General features: G+C 43.4%; 1 protein-coding gene across 1 annotated transcript in view; it reads right to left on the reverse strand.

The window, feature by feature from the left end:
• SLC7A14 (solute carrier family 7 member 14) overlaps window positions 1-21,551 on the reverse strand; it is a 122,209-nt gene extending 100,658 nt beyond the window's left edge. The window contains exon 1 of the mRNA XM_059064834.2: window positions 21,260-21,551. The gene's annotated coding sequence lies outside the window, so the exon portion shown is untranslated. The remainder of the gene's footprint in view (window positions 1-21,259) is intronic.
• Window positions 21,552-21,759: the final 208 nt, after the last annotated feature.

Raw genomic sequence — 21,759 nt, forward strand, 5'->3', positions numbered from 1 at the left:
ATACCATCTATTATTTTTGTTAGTTACCCTTAATTTATTGACCTAAAATATGAAGCTAGTCAATATCTTTCCCTACTTTCTGCATGAAACAAGTGCCTTTAACTCATTTTGCTCTTATTAATTTCCTTCACTGTTCAGTGTTATTGTTGGCTACTATTATATTCCTACCTTGTTTTTTTTTTTTTTTTTTTTTTTTTTTTTTTTGTGGTACGTGGGCCTCTCACTGCCGTGGCCTCTCCCGTTGCGGAGCGCAGGCTCCGGACGCACAGGCTCAGCGGCCATGGCTCACGGGCCCAGCCGCTCCGCGGCACGTGGGATCCTCCCGGACCGGGGCACGAACCCGCGCCCCCTGCATCTGCAGGCGGACTCCCAACCACTGCGCCACCAGGGAAGCCCGCTACCTTGTTTTTAAGTCTGCACTGCCTTGGCCATTATCCTTTATTTTTGGTTATTTATTTATTTTTGACAGGGAGGTGTTTCTTTAGGTTTACCCACAAGTTTCCAATTTCTTTCTTTGCTCATTATTCCTCTGGTCTCAATATTCTTCCTCTAGAAGAATATTCTTTTTAAAGTTAATTAATTAATTAATTATATTTTTGGCTGCGTTGGGTCTTTGTTGCTGCACGCAGGCTTTCTCTAGTTGCGGTGAGCGGGGGCTACTCTTTTTTTTTTTTTTTTTTTTTTTTTTTTTTTTTGCGGTACGCGGGCCTCTCACTGTTGTGGCCTCTCCCTTTGCGGAGCACAGGCTCCGGACGCGCAGGCGCAGCGGCCATGGCTCACGGGCCCAGCCGCTCCGCGGCACGTGGGATCTTCCCGGACCGGGGAACGAACCCATGTCCCCTGCATCGGCAGGCGGATTCTCAACCACTGCGCCACCAGGGAAGCCCTGGGGGCTACTCTTGGTTGTGGTGCGCAGGCTTCTCATTGCGGTGGCTTCTCTTGTTGCAGAGCATGGGCTCTAGGCACGCGGGCTTCAGTAGTTGTGGCTCACGGGCTCTAGAGCACAGACTCAGTAATTGTGGCACATGGGCTTAGTCGCTCCATGGCATGTGGAGTCTTTCCAAACCAGGGCTCGAACCCGAGTCCCCTGCATTGTCAGGCAGATTCTTAACCACTGCACCACCAGGGAAGCCCTAGAAGAATATTCTTTAGTTGTTCTTTTATTGAAGGTCTCTGAGTGACTAAGTATCCTAATATTTGTTGAAAAATGTCTTTATTTCAGCCTTACTCTAAAAGTGTATAGAATACTAATTGATAGTTATTTTCCCTCAGCATTTTGAACATATTATTCTGCTGTCTTCTGGTCTCTATTGTTGCTATTGAAAAGTATGCTTAGATTCCACTGTTGTTCTTTTTTAGCTAATCTTTTTATGCTTGCTGTGTACATTTAGGATTTTTTTGTCTTGTCTTTGGCATTCTGAAGTTTATTACATGTATCTAGGTATGGTTTTATTTTTATTTACCCTGCTCAGAAGTAGGGACTATCCTTATACATGAGAATTCATATCTTTATGAAATTCTGGAAAATTCCCAGGCATTATATTTTCAAACATTGTTGCCTACACATTTTTTTTTCTGATTTCTCTTTCTGAAATGCCTATTTGATAAATGCTTGGCCTTCTCATTTCATTCTTTTTATCTCTAATGGTGTTTTCATATATCCAACTCTTGTATCTTCCTCTACTGCATCCTGTGCAGTTGCCTAAAATCTTTCAATTCACTGATTCTCTCTCTAGCTATGTGTTATCTCTTCCTTAGGCTTTAAATTTCAGTGACCATATTTTCACTTCTAAAAATTCAATTGGTTCTTTTTCAAATTCATTTATCGTTTTTCTCATGACATCTTGTTCTTTCTTTGTGGTCCCCTCCCCACTTTCTTTTGTTTTTTTAAACACATTTATTTCAGTCTCCTTCAGATTTTCTATTATCTTAGGTTCTTGGGATAACCTCCAGTTCTTTGTGTTTACTCATTCTGACTCATAGGGGAGTATTTCTTTATCTGTTTTTAAATTTTTAAAAATTTAAAAGCAAACTTCAGTGCAGCTTGTTTTATCTAGGATATCCTGTCTGGCCTGGGTTGTGGGAGTATCCTTCCAGCGTTGTTTTGCATTTTTCTTCTGCCAGGTGCCTCATGGGTATTTGTGGCCCAATTTTTATGTTAAATTCCAAGCCTTGGGATTCTCATACTGAGTGAGCAGTGTGAATCTGGACTCCACCCTTGTATGGAAAGGCTGAGGTTTTGATTTCTCAGGCAAGACTTTTTTTGTTCTCTATTCAGAGTTCTGGGCAGAGACAAGCTCCCTTGATGATCATTGATGCAGTGGGTAGGATTTTTCTTGTCTCTTTTTTCTCTGAGAATGAGGTACTTTGAAGGTCCTAGATCTGTGTAGGGGGTCTCAGTTTCAAGTCCCCTCTTCCAGAGGGCCTAAATCTACAGTCCTTCTTGTGTGTGCCTTCAAAGCCAAGTCCTTAAGCGTTAGTGCCCTGTCCTGGGTCTTATAACCCTTCTTCCCCTTACTCTCCCATTTTTTTCTTCTGACTCACCTCTTCATTCTCTGAGCCTTAATTGATGCTAATATTACTTCTGATAATACATGTTGTGGCCTCAAGTCCCTTCACAGTCTAGGCGCCACAGCTGTCAGCTCCCTGAGGACATGACCTATGTTTTAGTCTTTTTCAGGGTTAATATACAACCTAGCAAACTTCATGCCACAAATATTTGTTAATTGATTCACAAACTTCCCAGTGTGAGAAGTTGCTATGTCTGCACCTTCACACAAAATATATAAGCTGTTTTCCACTTAAACTGATAAAGTTGGGGGTGCCCCAAGCCTCAGATCTTATTGGGGTATTGTGGAGAGAGCCCTGGACTGAGTCAGAAGTCTAGGGTATTAGACTAATCTGTTGCAGAAAACTTGTGTTCTTTAGACAAGTCATTCTACCTTTCTGAACCTCAGTTTCTTTGTATACAAAGTGAAGATAGTATATTTGCTCTGTGTACCCTGCAGGGTTGTGAAGAGGATTAAATAAGAAATGCCACGTGGAAAAGTGATATCAACTTTAAAAGGCTATCCACAGTGTGTTGTTGATAATGTTTGTGGGTCAGGACATGGTAAACCACAGAGGCAGTAATAAGATTTCCTGATTCCTCCTGGGAAATATTGTTTATGTTGGCATTGTCTGGTTGGCGGCCTTGCTACAAGAAATATTGTTTTTGCTTGTCAAACTCTCTTTAATGGTTAACATGGTGACCAAAGGAGCCCTATTAATATTCTAGATGGCTAAGATGAAGCTTCATTTTTGGTTGTTTAACTCAAAGAATTACACCATATATCATCCTCTCTTCTAGCAACATCCTTCCAGTTTTTTTAAAAGTCAGTGCAATATTTACTGCCATGATGCCTTTCTAAGCAGAAAAATGGGGCTCTGTCACATCTTACCTCCACTTTCCATTCTCCTTCCCTCACCCCGCTGCATATAGATTCATACCTGTGGGGCTCCTGCCATACAAAATGTACTCTCACATCAGTTCAGCAAATACAGGTTCCTAATGGTTGTGTGTAAAGCAAAGTTTTGCAAACAGGATATCTTATTTTCACATTAAATAACACACGTTCCCACTTTGGTTTTGATCTGCATTCAGTCAGCATTGGATTTAGTATCGATTACTCCATCAAGTTCAGTCTCTGACAGACAGTAAACATACACTATTTAGAAATCCTGGTGATTCCTTTTATTAAATGAAGACTCCTTGCTAGTAAATAACCCCAGCCCTACCTACCATTAACATGTTCTCGTAATGGGTTTTCACATAAGAGGTATGTGTGGGTTGTCATATGGATCTTTTATCCTGTTTCATTTTTGAGTCACTATCCCCTTTAACACATGGGTGACAAGAAACGGAGCACAGATCCTGTCTCCAACGTCATCAGAATGCCGTGGAGTGGAATGCTGGTGGAATAAACAGCGCTGAATGTTACCTAGGCTGGCCCTGACCAGTGGGTAATCACAGTCATATAAATTATAGGTTCTCTTTGGAGAACGGAATGATTTTCTGAGTCATTTCCAGAGCCTCTGAAGTGGCACTTCCTGTTGTTAGAGATCTGTTGTGCTGAGATAAGATTTTAGCTGCTGGCTTCTGTAAAAGAGACATGCAGGGACTAGAAAGCACACTCCTAGGTGCTGGAGCTGGAAGAAATAATTGGATCCGAAACTCATTTCATAGACAATGAAAGTGTAACCTAAAAGATGTGCCCTGGGTCACACTGCTGGTTACAGGCAGTAGTCCCAGGACCCAGGAGGTCTGTCTCCAGTTCACACTGGCTTTGGTTTTATTTAATCAAGTTTAAGTTTTAGTAGTTTATCCTTTAGCAAAAGTAATAGGCTATATAGTCTTTGAAGTCATACAAATTTATGTTAGAGTCTCTGCCTCACCTGTTAAAGTTTATAGTCTTTCTGAGCCTTGGTTTCTTTTTCTTTTCTTTCATTTTTTATTTTGCTGCACTGTTTGGCATGCGGGATCTTAGTTCCCCGACCAGGGATGGGACCCGTGCCCCCTGCATTGGGAGTGCGGAGTCTTAACCACTGGACTGCCATGGAAGTCCCTGAGCCTTGGTTTCTTTATCTAAAAAATGCACATAGAAATGCCTATTAGCACAATAGGATTATTGTGCTAATTCATGTTAATTTATTCAATATATGAAGTGCCTCGTATGTACTGGATTAAAATACAGATATTATTGTTATTACTCTAGGAGACAGGGCTGGACCAACTGCCTCCTCTAATTCTAATAGTAACTTATACTTCCCATAGAACTTTTTTGGCAACTAAATCTTTCCTTATCTCTCCAGCTTTGGGCCCTGTGTAGATCTGCATAGGCCTTTCTTGGGTATCAAGTTTTTATTTTTAAAATATTTCTAGCCACCCAATAATCTGGTTCTCATTGCAGAATCCAGGGTTGTTAGGAGGAAATCTCTAGTCTCCTTAGCCTATGAGGAGCAGGAGAAACAGACTCTCACTTCCTATACCATCCTGGTTCTCTTTCTTTTGAGATAACGAAGTTGCCCTTGGAATATTAACCAGACTGGTATAGGAAGTGAGACACCAAAGTAGTGGGTCGGAAGCCCTGGGCTGGGGGTGAGAGTGGGGTAGAGGAGCAAAATAGGGGAGACCCTAACTGAGCTCAGCTTCAGCTGAGATAAGCAAGACAAGGAGCTGATGCCTCTCAAATGCAATAGTAGCTCGAGGGACTAAAAGACAAGTGACTAATTCAGTGTCCGGTCTTTTGGAAGTGAGGCCTCCATGGCCCTGCTGACTGGCTGGATACGAGGAAGCCAAGCTTAAACAGAGGCAGTTGCAGATAGGAGGCTGGACTGTGTGTGTACATGTGCATGTGCATATTAATTATTGTCAATCTAAACCACAGCAAGACTTGTAAAAAACGCCTCTGTCTTTATTACTTTTCCTAGGGTAAAGGGGGTGACTGCTTGCTTGGCTTGCAGGCAGTGAGGGAGCGAGTTGCCTAGAACATCTGGAAGCCTGCAGCTTGGCAGAGAAAGCAGTGATGAAAAAAAAAAAGTTAGAAGGGAGGGTGAGTTCAACTTCCTCTTCTTGCTGGTGCTGGGCTGAGGGTCACCAGCAGAATGATGTGGAAAAGAGCTGGCTGGTTAGGCCCTGGCTTCTCCTTGTCTTGTCAATAAACAGATGACCTCAGTTTCTTGTCTTATTGAAACAGCCCCTTCCCTGCTGCCACCAGAAAATGAAGAAACAAATGGAACGGGGGAAAAATACTGTATCAGAAAAATAATGGAAAAATTCAAGAAACGGAGGGAGAAAAAATAAACAGAGGAAATCAAGCCCTTTGGAGCTTTGGCATTTTGTACAGTGGTCCACGCTGGAATTGAATTGAATTGAATATGGTCCGTGAAACGCATCTTTAATAATACGCTGCTGGTGTTACAAATTTTCAAGCTGGAAAGAACCATGATAATCATCCATGGTAGCCTTTCTGTCTTACAGATGAGGCATCTCAGGCCCAGAAAAGCAAAGAGACCTGTGCGAGGTGACACACAGGCAGCTGGAGAGAGGCAGACTTGAAACCACTGTCCCTGCTTCACTTCCTCATGGTGCCTCCTTAGCGCCATTTTGGTTCCAGGCAGGCAAAGCTTATCTGGTATTTCCCCTCTTTGTACTTCTGCCCGTCCCCAGCAACCCTTTCACCACAAGTGTAGAGGGGCTCCTGTCAGCTGAGAGAAAGTGGGGCCACAAGTCAGGTGTGACGCCTAGGAGAGAGGGCGCTCTCTCTCCCCAGTCCTGGGAGCTGTGCTCATCTCAAGATCCAGGCTACATGGTTCCGCACCAGCCAAGAAATAGCAACAACGACCCCTGATTCTATAGCTATGAAATGCACTTTTTCTTGTACATTTTTCACAGTTTAATCTCCTGACTTGACTTTTCTATTTCCACCCTCTCTCTGTCTCACTCATCTATCCCACTCACTGTTGCCAGAAGCTTCTGTCACTCTTCTGGTTACAACTTCACTGTACGAAAACCTTGGGGGGCTCTCACTGCTTGTGACTTAAAGCCTAATCTTAGCTCAGCATTCAAGGTCCGGGACAGATGAGTTTTACTAATCTTATAGCCATCGTAACACTTCTCCAAAAAACTCCAAGCAGCTGAGCAACAAACAAATTCTGGTGAGGACCACCTTACAGTTCACTAAAAAAAAAAAAAAAAAAAACACAACAGCAAAAAGCTAACCCTGCAACCTTTGCTTTAACATTTAAAGCAAAGTTAAAATGGATCACCCTTAGTGATGTGATGCAGTCAAGCCATAAGTTACATTTTAACATTCCACTCACAAACTGGTTATTACCCTACTTTTTGACTAGAAACTGGTCCTGCAGACACACTAAGCTGTGAGATTAGGCTGGCAAATTTACTTCATTTTCTTTTTTTTTCTTAATTAATTAATTAATATATTTTTGGGGGGCTGCATTGGGTCTTCGTTGCTGCGTGCGTGCTTTCTCTAGTTGCGGCGAGCAGGGGCTACTCTTCGTTGTGGTGCGCGGGCTTCTCATTGCGGTGGCTTCTCTTGTTGCAAAGCATGGGCTCTAGGCATGTGGGCTTCAGTAGTTGTGGCACACGGGCTCAGTAGTTGTGGCACACAGACTTAGTTGCTCCTCAGCATGTGGGATTGTCCGGACCAGGGCTTGAACCCGTGTCCCCTGCATTGGCACGTGGATTCTTAACCACTGCGCCACCAGGGAAGTCCAAATTTACTTCATTTTCTAATGACTGTGATTCCCCCTTGATTTTTGAGTTTGTGTTTGTTTTGTTTTGGTCATGTGCTGGGAAAGGCTTGATATCCCTTGTCTTAAGAGGAGAAAATTACCTTAAAAGTCCAAATTGGGCTTCCCTGGTGGCACAGTGGTTGAGAATCTGCCTGCCGATGCAGGGGACATGGGTTCGTGCTGTGGTCTGGGAAGATCCCACATGCCGCGGAGCGGCTGGGCCCGTGAGCCATGGCTGCTGAGCCTGCGCGTCCGGAGCCTGTGCTCCGCAACGGGAGAGGCCACAACAGTGAGAGGCCCGCCTAGCACAAAAAAAAAAAAAAAAAAAAAGTCCAAATAGTTTCCTGTATATAAATTAGGCATCTAAGCTTAGTGAATTGGGGATCATTAGTTAATGGCTTCATGACGATGCCTTTTGCAAGTGACTTCTGAAAACTGGGGGCAAATTGAGTGATTCAGAACTGAGGAAGAGCCATCTGCTTATTTGTGTGAGATATACCTCTTATTCTCAAGCCTGGGACACTGGTAAAGACTTTGATAGGGGGAAGGAAAATGCATCTCACTTCTTACTGCCCAGCAAATGCCCCTGTGCCTCCGACCCCAACTTTTCCTTTGAAAGGAAAGTACTTTAGGAAGAATGCGATTTCTTTCCCCTCCATTTTTTTTTGGTTGACTTAAGTTTCTTTTTTACTCTGTCATTCAACATTTTCTTAATATCCTCTAGTCCATCAGCGAGATTAAACTTTAGAATTTTCTTAAACTGAACAACAAAATGGCCTTTCAAATTACTTCCCTTTTTTTCAAATCCCCCATCCTGTTTTGCTTAATAAATATTCCTTTTGCCATCAGTTCTCCCATTACAGCTTATTAGTCTTCCTGTACTATGTTCTTGTTTTGGGGTAATCACATAATCTCAGCCTTCACTGAAAGAAATGAGTTCCTGTAGGCAAATGAAAATGCACTTTGAAGTTCTACAGTATTAATTTCTTTTAAGTCTAGAGATGTATTGTGCATCGCTGACCGTTTAGGACAAATTTGTCTTCAGAAACCATTCACAGGAACCTTGAGGATGCAGGCCGTTGTTTTTAAGTGGTAACTTGCATTACACTGGTCATTTGGGCCTGTAATTTTGCTTAGTTGACAGTTACACGAGAAGAATTCAAATCACTTTGCTGATTAAGAAACGAACCCAAAACAATCAATCCTGAATGCAATCCTCCACATACCCTAGGTACCTGGGATTTAGTACTGTTTTAATTTTAGCAACAGTAGTCTGAACAGGGGTTCCTATTTTTATTAACAGCTCCTAGTCTGTGTTTTTCTCCTTTGTAGCTTCAGTTTTTAGTATATTTTGTTGAATGAGTGAATAACTAAATGAATAAAGAGCCACTATTTTTTCTCTTTCTTAGATGGAGTGACTGAAGCCTAGAAAAGTTATGACTTGCCCAAGGTTCCACACTAAGTCTTTGGACTTCTGGGTCTAATCCTCTGATAAGGCCATGAAGGTACAGCTGCAAAGTCATTCTTATCATCCATGCACTCATGTAAGATATATTAGGATTAATCTGTTTCAGAGAGAATTTTTAAATTGTGGATGAGTAATACGAATGGGGAAGATTTTGGTGTCAGAGGGCACAGTGTTTGAATCTGGCTATGAGACCTTGGGCAAGTCATTTAAATTCAATAATTCTCATATGTAGACTTGGGATAATAATACCTATATCATAGGATTAAATGAGTAAATGTGAGCTGTTATTACTATTATCAGAAGTATTATGATGTAGCCATGTAACTATCCTTAACTTTAAGAAGAACACTCAGTAACTTGCCATATTGGAATCACATGTCTAAAGAGATAACATCACAAAGCTCAACTGACAGGTTCTCCCCAGACTCCTAATGTACTGGGTTGGCACCATAGTATTTATTTACAACTGTAGTTTGGAATAGTCTTGGGGGCAGAAAAGAAGAACGCAGGCTAGTCATGAAGACACTATTGACATAGAGAAGTCTTGTTTCTATTTTGACATTAAGTTCTATGGTGGCATGTTTTAGTCGTCTATATTAGGAATTTATTTCTGGCACGACAGTCTATACTCATTCAGATATTGTCTTCCTCTGTGTTCTGATGCTGGAATAGAAAGTGTGTCAAAAGTCTGTGTGAAAAAAAAAAAAAAAAGTCTGTGTGACTAGGAAAGAACTTAAGGTGAATCCCAAACAGTCTGTTGTAGTTTGTGCCTGCTTGGAACTAGGATAACGAATCTGCTCAAGGGGAGAATAAAAATAGTTAAAGTGGCGTTTGACCTCTGTGAGAGGTAACAATGGTGTCTGATGTTTCAAAAAACATTTTGAGAGTTGATTCCTTTGGCATTTTGTGGATGAGTCATAGTCACCCCATGAATGTTTTCTGTGTTGAGAGTGACTAATGAATACAGTTTCAAATGTCAGGGTCCACACATGAAGATTACTGACAAGGATAAACCAGATGTGGTGCTCTCAGAGCAAGGTCAGATCGTGGCACCCTCTGGAGAGGAATAAACAGAATCAGCACAAAGTACAAGAGTTTTGCCCCTTACAGAAATAACCCAACCACTAGTATGGCTTATTCATGACTGGTGGTTAAACTGGGGCACCTACCAGAACTCCCTAAAAAAGACTAGCCTATAACAAATATAAGATAGACTATGGGTTAGGAAGTTATAACGTGTATGAAATAATATCCTAACAGAAGGTGGGGGATGCATGGAGACTAGATAAAGTCTCTACCTTCTGCTGAAATAATTTCCCAAAGTTTCTCTAACACTAGGGAAAGGGGAAACAAGACCCTTTATTTGAAGGGCCCAACAGCCCAGTAACCTGAAAGGTGTTCTGGGGTGGAATTTGGAAGAATTCTCCAGTCCTTGTTGCAGCCCGGATGGCAGATTTCATGAGACTGCCTGTGCAACTCCATTGATCCTGATGTGCTCACAAGTCATCTCATTGGGTTTTTTTTGCTATCCTAATACCAGGATGGGAATGACCTGGGTAACACTCACAAGCATCCTGCATTGCAAGGGACTATATTGGCATCTAGTTAACACATCAGCCTCTTGGGATTTGGGGATTATGGCTTGATTCTTCAGAGCCAGAAGACTTTTTTTTTTTTTTTTTTTTTTTTTTTTTGCGGTATGCGGGCCCCTCACTGTTGTGGCCTCTCCCGTTGCGGAGCACAGGCTCCGGACACGCAGGCCTAGCGGCCATGGCTCACGGGCTTAGCTGCTCCACGGCATGTGGGATCTTCCCGGACCGGGGCACGAACCCGTGTCCCCTGCATCGGCAGGCGGATTCTCAACCACTGCGCCACCAGGGAAGCCCCAGAGCCAGAAGACTTTTGATAGAACTGATAAAATCAAGTTTCTGTACGTAATAAGGCTGGTCAGACTGTGAGACAATCATGCCCCTATGAAACCCTACCTGAGAAGCCAGTTCTTAGATTTCTTCCCTGATTCTCTCTTCAACACAATTTCTACTGAAACACTGCCTGTTTTTGTCTTTAAATGATTTCTCAGAGTGAATTTATATAGAAAATATGAGTTTCATTGATTTTCTAAAAAAGAAAAACCCTATCATTGTTAAGCCTTGTGTACATTAAATTAAATGTACCGTACTGATCAATTTGGGCAAAGCACCTTGCCCCTGAAGCAGAAATGGTTTGGGAGTTCTCTTTTTGTACTTTCTTACTCTTGTTGAACCAATCTTGCTTAAATCTATCCATTTACCCAATTATCTGGTCTCTGAGATTATGAATCTAATAACCTGCCATTTACAATGAATTTGGGATGAACTTTCCTCCATTATCAAATGATGGGAGCCGTGGACCCTGCCCTCTTTTTTCTTGGGCACACTGTTTTCTGTGGTGATCTCTACCTTAATGGCATTAATCGTGTATAGCCTCTAGACTAGAAAGTGTCCTCGCTCCATAACCAGCTTCTTAATATGATAGATGGGTCAATACAATGTGGACGATAATAAGTTGTGGGTATTCTAAACAAGGTCCTGGAATGAGCATCTGAGCACAGTGCAGTCAGTCATTTCCATCCATCCTTATGGGGTTGGTCAACGAAGCGGGGGTGTGGAGAGTGGGAAGATGCTCTGTTACCTACTGTTGGGAAGCAGCGGCTTGGTGTGGAGGGAAGAGCCTGGGACTGGGAGCCGGAGAATCTAGTCTGTTCACAGTGCTGCTTTTAGCTGTGCAACCTTGAGCAAGTGGCTTCACCTCTCTGGCTCTCAGAGAGAGAGTTTCATCTCTTGTAAATTGAGTGGATCGGTTTAGATGATCTCTATTGGATGTATATTGGATGACAGGTGGCCAGAGAAAGGAAAGTGGGAAATAAGCAATCTCAGAACCTAAATATGCACAGACTAACTTGACTATGAGGTGAAATTTAAGACCATAAGCCTGGATAAATTATTAGGGGTGTGCAGATGGGTGGAAAAATTTAACCCTGCTACAAAGAGGGATGGTGCTCTGGAGCCTGAAATCCTATTTCTGACATGCTCTGTGTGCAGGCAACTTCATCTTTCTGAAGGCTCCCTCATCTAGAAAATAGAGAGGCTGTGATCATTTATATGCAAGCATGAACAGCATATTATTTACAGAATCACCAGAGATTAAGATGCCTTCTGTTCAGGCTGTGCCTCTATAATCTCTGGCAGTTTGAAACGAAGAGGCGGGGAGGGTGTGTGAGGCGGGGGAAGAATGCTGGGTATGCTGCTTGTCTGAGTTTCTGAAGAGAATATTCTCATGTAGAAGCAGCCCAGGATCTGATCTCTCACTTGGTTGTTATGAAGGAACCATGTCTTAATAGTGAGCTATGGAAAACTTGGAGCTTCATAACTACTTAACAATCAAATTGTGTGTTACATTGGATTATGCTCCAATGATGAATAAAATTCCTGAAGGCAGTACAGAGCAGGGCAAAATGTTATGAACTAAGAGGATAGACTAGGCTCTAGTCTTTATCCTGTCTCCTGTCTCTAATTTGCTGGCTGACCTTGAGCAAGTCACTCAATGTCTCTGGGTTTTAGTTACTTCATCTGTAAAACATAGGGAAAGGAGAAGGCTGGCTGGGGTGATTTCTGAGGTTCCTTCCAGCTGTGAGATTAGACGTCATGATTCTGATATCTGCCATGAACCCTCCCTGAATTCAATGATATTCCCAAAATATTCATAAAAACCCCGTTCAAAGGATAAACTCCAGGCTGAATAAATACATCCACTCAGCTGTATTAAAGTTTCTTCAGAGTCTTTCCAGTATGACCTTTCACCGTTCTTAGCCAGGTCTCTACGTAACCACATCAGTCTGCACATATATCATTTTCATTCATACTTCTAGAATGTGCTTATGCTATTCCCATTTCTACAATAGCCTTTCCTCTCATTTATCCACATGAGAAAATATTATATATCATTCAAAGTATGGTTCAATTGTAATTTCTCTATGGAAGTGAATCGTTCCCTTGTCTCTTTTTGGAGGCTCCTTCATAAACATGTTATAGCATATGTCGTATTGCATAGATAATTAGTGGAGTTTGCATGTCTGACTGCTGGAGTGTTGGTGAGTTGAGGTCAGGGATTGTGCCAGTGCTTAGCTAGATCCATGCTTCTCATAAAGTAAGAGCATAACCCAGTGTTTCTCCACTGAACTGCAAAGGTGGTGTTTTTCAGAACCGTATTCACTAATTTTGGGTCCTCAAATGCCAGCCTTTAGTCTGGGCCTTGCAATATGGGCATGTTACCCTACTGGGACTTCTTGCACCTGCAGAAGTTGGAAGGGCCTTCTTATATAAACTTCTGAGGGCCAGTTTGAAAACCACTGATCTCTGACCTTATATTTTACTTCTTGATAAAATTACTGGAATCCCAGTAATGCTTCTGAGCTGTTGTAGACTTCACATGAGTATGGCTGAATTTCACCTGGGGAAGGATACCAAAAGTGCATTCTCTCTGTATCAATTGGGGAACTAGGAAGCACAAACAGCATCTCACCTTGAGCACTATTTCTCAGTGGAAGAGGAGTGCTATGGGCATTAAAGGTAGGATTCTTTTTTATTGTGTGGGGTTGTCCTGTCTAGTGCAGGATATTCAGCATTCCTGATCCCAGTCTACCAAAGCCAGTAGTAACACCCACCCCCAGTGTATGTAACAATAAAAAAAATACCCTTTAGTGAGATAGCACCTGAGGTTGAGAACCATTGATTTTAGAAGAAACCAGGAGGCCTCCCATATTGTAAATGCCATTTTCTAGACATGCAGCTTAGATCTAAGGTCTTCTTAACCCTAAAGACTTTGATTTAGCCGTCAACTCTAGTTCAGGACTATATATCAGCAACTTGAGAGTTACTTTTGACTGAGAAGAACTGAAAGGATGAAAAATCTGTTCCTTTCTTTTGTAAAGACTTTATGGTTTTTTTTTGTTTTTTTTTTTTTTTTTTGCGGTATGCGGGCCTCTCACTGTTGTGGCCTTTCCCGTTGCGGAGCACAGGCTCCGGACGCACAGGCTCAGCGGCCATGGCTCACGGGCTCAGTCGCTCCGCGGCATGTGGGATCTTCCCGGACCAGGGCACGAACCCGTGTCTCCTGCATCGGCAGGCGGATTCTCAACCACTGCGCCACCAGGGAAGCCCAAGACTTTATGGTTTATAAGGAGTTTTAAAAAGTGCTATCTCATTGGCCCTTCTTGTAACATGAGGAGCAGATTTAGTGCACATTAAAATCCACAGTGAGATAGATACTGTGATATATTCTGTTTGACTAATTTGGTAAGGTAGAGTTAATGAGAAGAAAATGAATTTCACACATGATTTTGAAAATTTTAGGCTTACTTTTCACTGAAGCCCACCACCAGGAAATGGCACTCTGGAAACTCTCCATCTCTGCCTTAAAAGCTGTCTAGATTGTCACTCTGAGTTAAAAAACCTGGAGGCAAATCCAGAAAACTCTACTGAACAGTGAAGATGTGGTAGGCTGACATTTGTAGCCATAGAATGTGTTGAATCCTATACCAACATTCATTCATTTCTGGCAATGCAGGCAATTCATACATTCTGGGAAAAGCAGCATCGTGCAAAGCCCAACATTCAGTACTGAACCACTGAAACAATTGATTAACTTGAAAAAGGACAAGAGCCATCCTGCAGAAAGACAATGCAGATTCCTGTATAGTTTCATCAGAACCAGAGACCTGAAGTTCTATTTACCCTCTTGATTGCTATTCTAGCCACAAAATGTAGGTAAAGTAAAATTTCCCCAGAGAAGGGGCTTGTGTGTTAAGTGGCCTAAAAATGATGCACATCAGTTATCGGAGAGACCGGTTATCTGGTTTTCAAAGATGCAGCGTCGCATGGTGCTTAAAAGCACAAACTTGTTAGCTGGATGAATTTGGGCAGGTTATTTAACTACTTGGGGATCCAGTTTTCTCATCTGTAAAAAGGGGATAATAACATTACCAACATTTAGGGTCAGAGTAAGTGTAAATAAGTATCAGCTCTCATGAGCATCATCATTGTTATTATTGTTGTTACTTTGTGAAGTACTAGCATGAAATGTCAGCGCTTCCAATAAATAATGATGTAAAAATAAGAATCTTCATTTATTTTTGATTATTTGGGCTGAATGAGGTAGTATATTCAAGTCTTTGGCCTCATTTCATAGAACCATAGAATGTTATAGCTTGAAGGACCTGAAACATTATTTAGTTCAAATTTCTTGGTTTAGAGATGAAGATGATTAAGGTAAGAGGAGTTAAATCCTTGCTCAAATTCTTGCAACAAAGATTCTGAAGTTTTGAATGCTTTTCTTCTGGTTCATAGTTCTAGCCATGAAATTTCTACCTGTTGATTATCCTTGACTAGTCGTTCACCTGGGGGTGCAAAGAAAATAATCTGAAATCCAAATACCTTCACTTTCCTACTCTTAGCAGCTCTGGTAAAAGTTTGGTGGCTAAACTCATTGATAAAAAAAAATTTTCATGACTAATGAAAAGATGCATGATGTTAAAAGATGCAAAGAGCAGTGGATTGAGAGAGAAGGCTCAAGTCTTGCTTCTGACTCTGCTATTAACTTGGGTGACCATTCTTAGCCTCGATTTCTCTGTTTGCAAAATAAGAAAGTTGGGCTGTGTGATTGTTACAAAATATTGGCACAATAATATATTGTCTAAATATTTTATCTAATGAACAATCAAGTCTTTACAATTATGAGAAACATTTTGTCATCAGAATGTTCAAACACCTGGGTGCAATTGTGTTTTAATTTGCTAATTATTTGAAAAACAAACAAAGGGAAAAAAAACAATTTAAAAAATGAACAGGCCATGGAAACTAGCTTGCTCATTTGTAGGACAGTTTATTGGGTTGGAAAATGTTGCCTTTGGCAAATGAGAATCAGTTAATTCCAGGCATTTGCTTATTGACTTGCTAGAATAGAATGATCTATTTTTCTTTCGCTTTTGTCAGTAATCACCAGTTAAAACTTTTAAAGGGAGGCCCAGTTATTCCTGGAAAAGGATAATATTCTATGACCTGCCAGACTGTGATGTCATCAGCTCTCCTCTGATCAATATATGTGTTTTCATTTTAAGCTAAGCTCCCTCTAAATTTCTTAATAAGAGTAATTGCCTGCAACAGTCATGAAGGCCAATCAAATACTTTCTCAAGGAAATAAATATCTCTTTAAGGTAAAAGTGAAGAATAACATACAATTCCACTTAAGCGTTAAGTTTCTGAAATTGCCTCATCATAGTGAAATGCAAGGCCTTTGGGCTGATGTGTCCCTTGTTCCCTGGAAGAGGACAGCAAGGCACAATTCTCAGTAGCCGTCTGTCTTGGCCATCAGTACCTGTGCCCCTAGAGGGGCTAGGAGGGTGGTTGTCAGGGTAAGATTTGATTCTGTGTTTGTCTCCTGTTTTATTTGCTGAAGGAAGATGCCGCAGGGAATACTCATTTCTTGGCCAGATGAGTGTATGGCATGAACAGACCTGGAACAATGGTCTGAATTCAACAAATATTTACTGAGCAACCATGTGCCAGGCTATAGGAATTGCAACACCTGTGACCACAGCATTTCTATGCTAATATAGGACACTCCTCAATTACTTTATTGATTAAGTGAATGATTGTATGCTACCAGCATGAGTTTCAAAGCTACATTGTCAGTTCTATTTACTTATTGGGATGTAAAATCAGTTAAATCCCTCAAGCTAAAAACAGTGAAAATTAAACTCCTTTCAGCTCCGAGGTAAAATATTTTCTCCCTTGCAAAAATCCAAGCCCTTTCAAGAGATACACAGTTCCCATGAAATGAATAAGCCATGGTTCCTCCCAAAAGGGTATTTATAATTAAAGCCAGCATGATCTGCTAGAGACCAGAGTTGACAATCTCCCAAAGTCCCCCTTTAGTGATAAAATTCCATATGCAACAACTGGCTGAGAGTGGCATGCTTGACCAGCATCAGGCTAAGAGTATATCAGCTATTTCTGTGGCAGAGTATCTTACAAGTTACCATTCCTTTGTTAAGATCTATTTATCTTAAGACAAATATATACATATATCATATATAAGATATATATATATATATAAAGTTTATATAAATTTGAATTTTGAATAAGAACCGCTAGGTTATTTCTAAGTTGGAATTCAGGAAACAAGTTAAGACAGTAAAATGGAACGTTTTACTTTACTTTATGGTAAAATGGAATCTATGTGAAGCAAACTCCAGAGGTCACCAGCTCCTTCAGTGAGACGTGTTCTCCTTGCTGGCCTTGTTGTCTTGAGCATCTTTGGGCTTTGGGGGATGTCCTAGGCACAAGTAGCTTTTTCTCCTCTCGTGGCAAATGTTTCAAAACAGAGTCCCAAATCCTTATTCCCAATTTCACGTTCTCAGTTGCTGTGAGGATGTTTTTAGCACTTTCCAAAGCAACATTGTCCAATAGAACTCTCTGCAGTTTTCTATATCTGCACTGTCCAATAAGGCAGTCATTAGCCACGTATGGTTTTACTGAGCACTTGAAATACGGCTATTGTGATTAAGGAACTGAATTTTTTTTTTTTTTTTTTTTCCCAGTACGCGGGCCTCTCACTGTTGTGGCCTCTCCCATTGCGGAGCACAGGCTCCGGATGCGCAGGCTCAGCGGCCATGGCTCACGGGCCCAGCCGCTCCACGGCACGTGGGATCTTCCCGGACCGGGGCACAAACCCGTGTCCCCTGCATCGGCAGGCGGACTCTCAACCACTGCGCCACCAGGGAAGCCCGGAACTGAATTTTTAATGTGTAAATTTTAACTAACTAAAATGTAAATAACTTCATGTGGCTGATGACTACCGTATTGGATAGAGTGGTTCTAGACAGTGTAAGATTATGGTTCATGGGGCCGAGCAACCCGGCAACAGCACCCTTGCAGGATCGCCCAGTGAGGGTATAATAGAAGTTATGCATTTAATTATGAGTTATGCCTTAATTGCTTCTATAGGGGGGTTGAAGCAGAATGACAGAAATCGCACTAGGAAGACATAAAGGGATCTCTAAGTAAAGGATAACAAATGGGAGGAATATGTTGTGATAAATATTAAGAGATTAAACAGCAGAACAGTGCCATTTGAATTGAATTTGAATTTGAATTTCTAAATTCTACATATTGGAGCAGGATAGAACTATCCAATTCAATATACAAATTACATTTTGCCAGTGTGATTACTAGGGCTATAAAAATCCAATTAATGAGGGTGAGATTTTACTGTGGGCTGAAAGAGAAGCAAGCAAAAATGAATAGAGTATCAGGTCCACTGTATGTTAGAGTAGACTAGAACTCTAGGATCATCTCTAATGAAATTATCTACTTGACTGAATTGTGAAAATTCAATGAAATGATTTATGAAAGGACTTAGCATAGTGGCTAGCATTTGATAGATATCAGCACTTATGATGATCAGTTATTTCTGCCTTGATCTTTTTGAGGCCTCTTCCAAGTACCTTTGAGAATGTAGGAAGATGCTAAGGGTAACTGATTTTGGCAAAATTATTTGTTGAGAGTAGATCATAGAAGAGGAAATATGGACAACATAAAGGCAAGCAAAGAAATGCCACACCATCTTCCCCATTTGCAATTTGTTGCTATAGGGAGAACAGTTACTGAGGAAGGTGGGTCAGGTATCTCAGTTATGTTGGGTCAGACAACACTGGAATAGTGAGACCAAAGGGGAAAGAATAGGAAGAAAAAGTAGGAATGAGGACTGCTTGTATTTTAAGTGTTTATAATTACTGAATATAGTTCACTCATGCTGATGTTCTTGTCGAAGATAATCAAAGAAGGCATGGAAGAATATTTGAGCCACCATGGGGGTAGTGGAAACGGCACTGGCCTTGGAGTCAGGTCAACTGGATTCCAATCCTAACCTTTCAGTTTTCTGACTTAGACTAATAACCATCTTGTGGTTCCCAAATTCTCCTTTTTGTAAAACAATGATGCTTAATGATTTTGAAGGTTATTCCAGCCCTCTAACTCAAGGGTGTAATTCTAAATATGAAAGCACAAGTGGGCTCTAATCCTCCAGATTCCCCGAAGCCCTGCTGTTCTTTCAGTAAAGCCTGCTGTTTTAGTCCCCTAATGTGTTTCTGTTATCCTGAAGCTCAAGTTGTGTGAACAGTGGTGTCTCAAGCAGCATGCACAAAAGCAGTTGGTATGGTGGGAGTGAGTGACAGTGGGTGGGTGAACAGATTAAAGAGGAAAGGGTTGGAAGAGAGAGTAGTGTGTGTGAAAAAAAAAAAAAGCAGGCCCTCTACCTTTGACAGACTCTTGCTATATTCTCCAGTAACAGCTATCCAAAGCCAAATGCCACAATGAAGGCATGAAAATAGCTTGCATTTCAGAGTTAAGCAGACTTGAATTTGAATCCAAGCTCTGGATTTGAGATACATAACTTCAGTTTTCTTAACTTTGTGAAACTTATGGTTAGCAGCTATTGTAAAGCTTAAATGAGATAATATGATTCAGCAGATAGTAGGTTTTTAGTAAATATTCTCCTATCGTGGCCTCCCTAAATTGGCTTAGTTCCTTCCTCATCTAGCCCGTAATGTAAAAGACTCATCAAAGAAACATACCGGGCTGCTTAGAGATCTATGTCTAGAAGATGTAAATAACGTGTGGTGGGGAGAGAAAGGTGCTGAAGAGAGAAAAATCTTTGGCCAGGAATAGAAAGCCCGGTCTCTCCATTGATGAAGCCTCTTCCTTTGTGCTGCCTCACAGTTCTCTGGTTCTTGAAAGCCACAGAAGTATTTACCAGAACAGCAACCCTAACTGTGTTTCCAACGCTTTACGAACAGGAAGATTCACAGTGCAGGCAGAGAAAACAGAACGAGGCGCCACATTCTTTCCCATTCGAAGACAGCAAAGCTGGATCCTGGAGCGACACCCGCTCCTTGCTCCTCTACCCAGGAGTGGGGAAAATCTCCTTCCAAGCGGAGTCCGGGGGAAGGCAGAGAACCAGGGAATGCATAGCACCTTTACCCATCTCTCTAGGTCGCTTGCTCCACCTGACCCCCTTTACGTGGTTCTAACGCAGTTTCTGCTTTGGAGGAATGTTGGCAAGTGGTGAGTCGCCAGTCCCCTGGCCGGATTATCTCCCTGCCTCGGAGAACTTTCAGCACCGCGGACAGCGCCCCTCCCCGCCATCCTCTCTGTGGTCCAGGCTCCTGACTGGTGCTATCCTGCCGCTTGGCGTTCTCACGGACCCCTTCCTGGAGGGGGCTGTGGTCGGGGTGGGTGGGTTGGGGGGGAGACGAGGTGGGTTTTCATTCTGTGTTTCTTGGTCAACTCTGGCCAGCGACTGGCCTCGCCACTTCGGTGAGAATCCCTCCCAAGAGCCGGTTCCTTTGCGCCTCTCAGTTCAAGACCTCAATGAACCGAGTCTGGCACAGGTGGTGGGGTGGCGAGTGCCAGGAGCAGGCGAGAGCTCTACTGTTCCAGCATTCCCGCATCTTTCCTCCGCCTTCACTTCGCTTCTAGTCATTTGGCGACTTCTATCTTACTGTTCAATCACAAAACAAAATACCTGTGTGTGGGGGGCGGGGGGTGGAGGCGGTGACTCAAGAGGGAGAAGGAGGCTGGGGGCTGCGTCCCGCAAGGCCACACTGCTCTACTCTGGCCCTCTGGATTCGTAGGACACTGATGTGCTTTGGCATGGGGGAAGAGAGGAGTCTTACGTGCAGGTGAGAATCCTCTCCCCAGGGTTGCTCCCTCTGGCCAGGGAGCTTCCCTGGACACTTCACCCATCACGTCCTCCTCGTCGCCCCTGGCGTGTTACCGCTCTCTGGGGACAGATGCTCCTGAGAGCGCACTGGCCTGGCCAGGTCACCGGGCTCAGCTAGAGTCCCTTTGAAGAGTTTGCTCTCTGGTAAAAGGGCAGATGTTGTTTGTCCCCGCTCTCCCCTCGGGCTTCGGCCGGAAAAGCGTCTCTTCCTCTCCGTGGGCTCTTTCCGAGGCCGAGAACCGAGCTGTGCGAGCCCGGTGTGTGCAAGGCATGGGGGGACAGGACGAGCCCGGCGGCGGTGGAGACCCGGGGGGCCCGGACGCAGCTCGCGGCTCCCTCCTTCGCCTCTATCTCCCGCCGCGCCAGAGCTGCATTCGTCCCAGCCCCGCCTGGTAGCCCTGCGAGTTGGAGCCCGGCGTCCCCCTACCCTGGATGCTGTCCAGGCCACATTCCGGGCCAGAGCCGGAGAGACCTCGACTCGCCTCCTTCCTTCTTACAGGAGACCCCTTCCCGGAGGACGCGCCTCAGCCTCTGCGCCATGTTCCTGCTTCCCCCCTCCCGGTGGCTCCGGCTCCCTGGTTCATTCAACCAGAGGCAATCATTCCCATGCGCGGGGGTCCAGCTGGGGTGCAGGCGGCACGGAGGCGGGACAGACCGCGGCGAAGGGGGATGTTCACTCACCGGAGGGCTGGAGGCGATGACCTGGCTGCCGGCGCTGACGGCTGGCGGTCCGCACTTACAGCGCCCGGCCCTGCCTCCTGTGATGCTGGCTGGTGGCGCCAAAGGAAGGCAGCAGGCAGCCGCTGCTGCGGAACAGCTCCCCAGTTATGCAGATTGCCCCGTCTACCCCGCACCCTCCCCGCGGCCTGTCAGTCCTCCCTCCAGCTAGCTGGTCTCCGCCCTCCTGGAGTCACGTGGGCTGCCCAACCCCTTACGTTATTGAGCCGAAGCCTCTCACCAGACGCCCCCCCCCCCCGCAAACACACACACGCACACACACACGCACACGCGCTCTCTCTCTCTGTCAACTCCTGCCTGGCCTACTGAGACTCCAGGTGCCGCTTCCAGTTTCTCAGGCTATATGAGGCCGAGGGGCAAGAGATGCAAACAGCTCTCTATCCGGGGAAAGGACCAGGCAGGACTCTGCAGTATCGGCGTGTTGCGAATGCACAGACTCTGCC

Source organism: Kogia breviceps, chromosome 5 (assembly GCF_026419965.1).
Source record: "Kogia breviceps isolate mKogBre1 chromosome 5, mKogBre1 haplotype 1, whole genome shotgun sequence".
Classification (NCBI taxonomy): Eukaryota; Metazoa; Chordata; class Mammalia; order Artiodactyla; family Physeteridae; genus Kogia; species Kogia breviceps.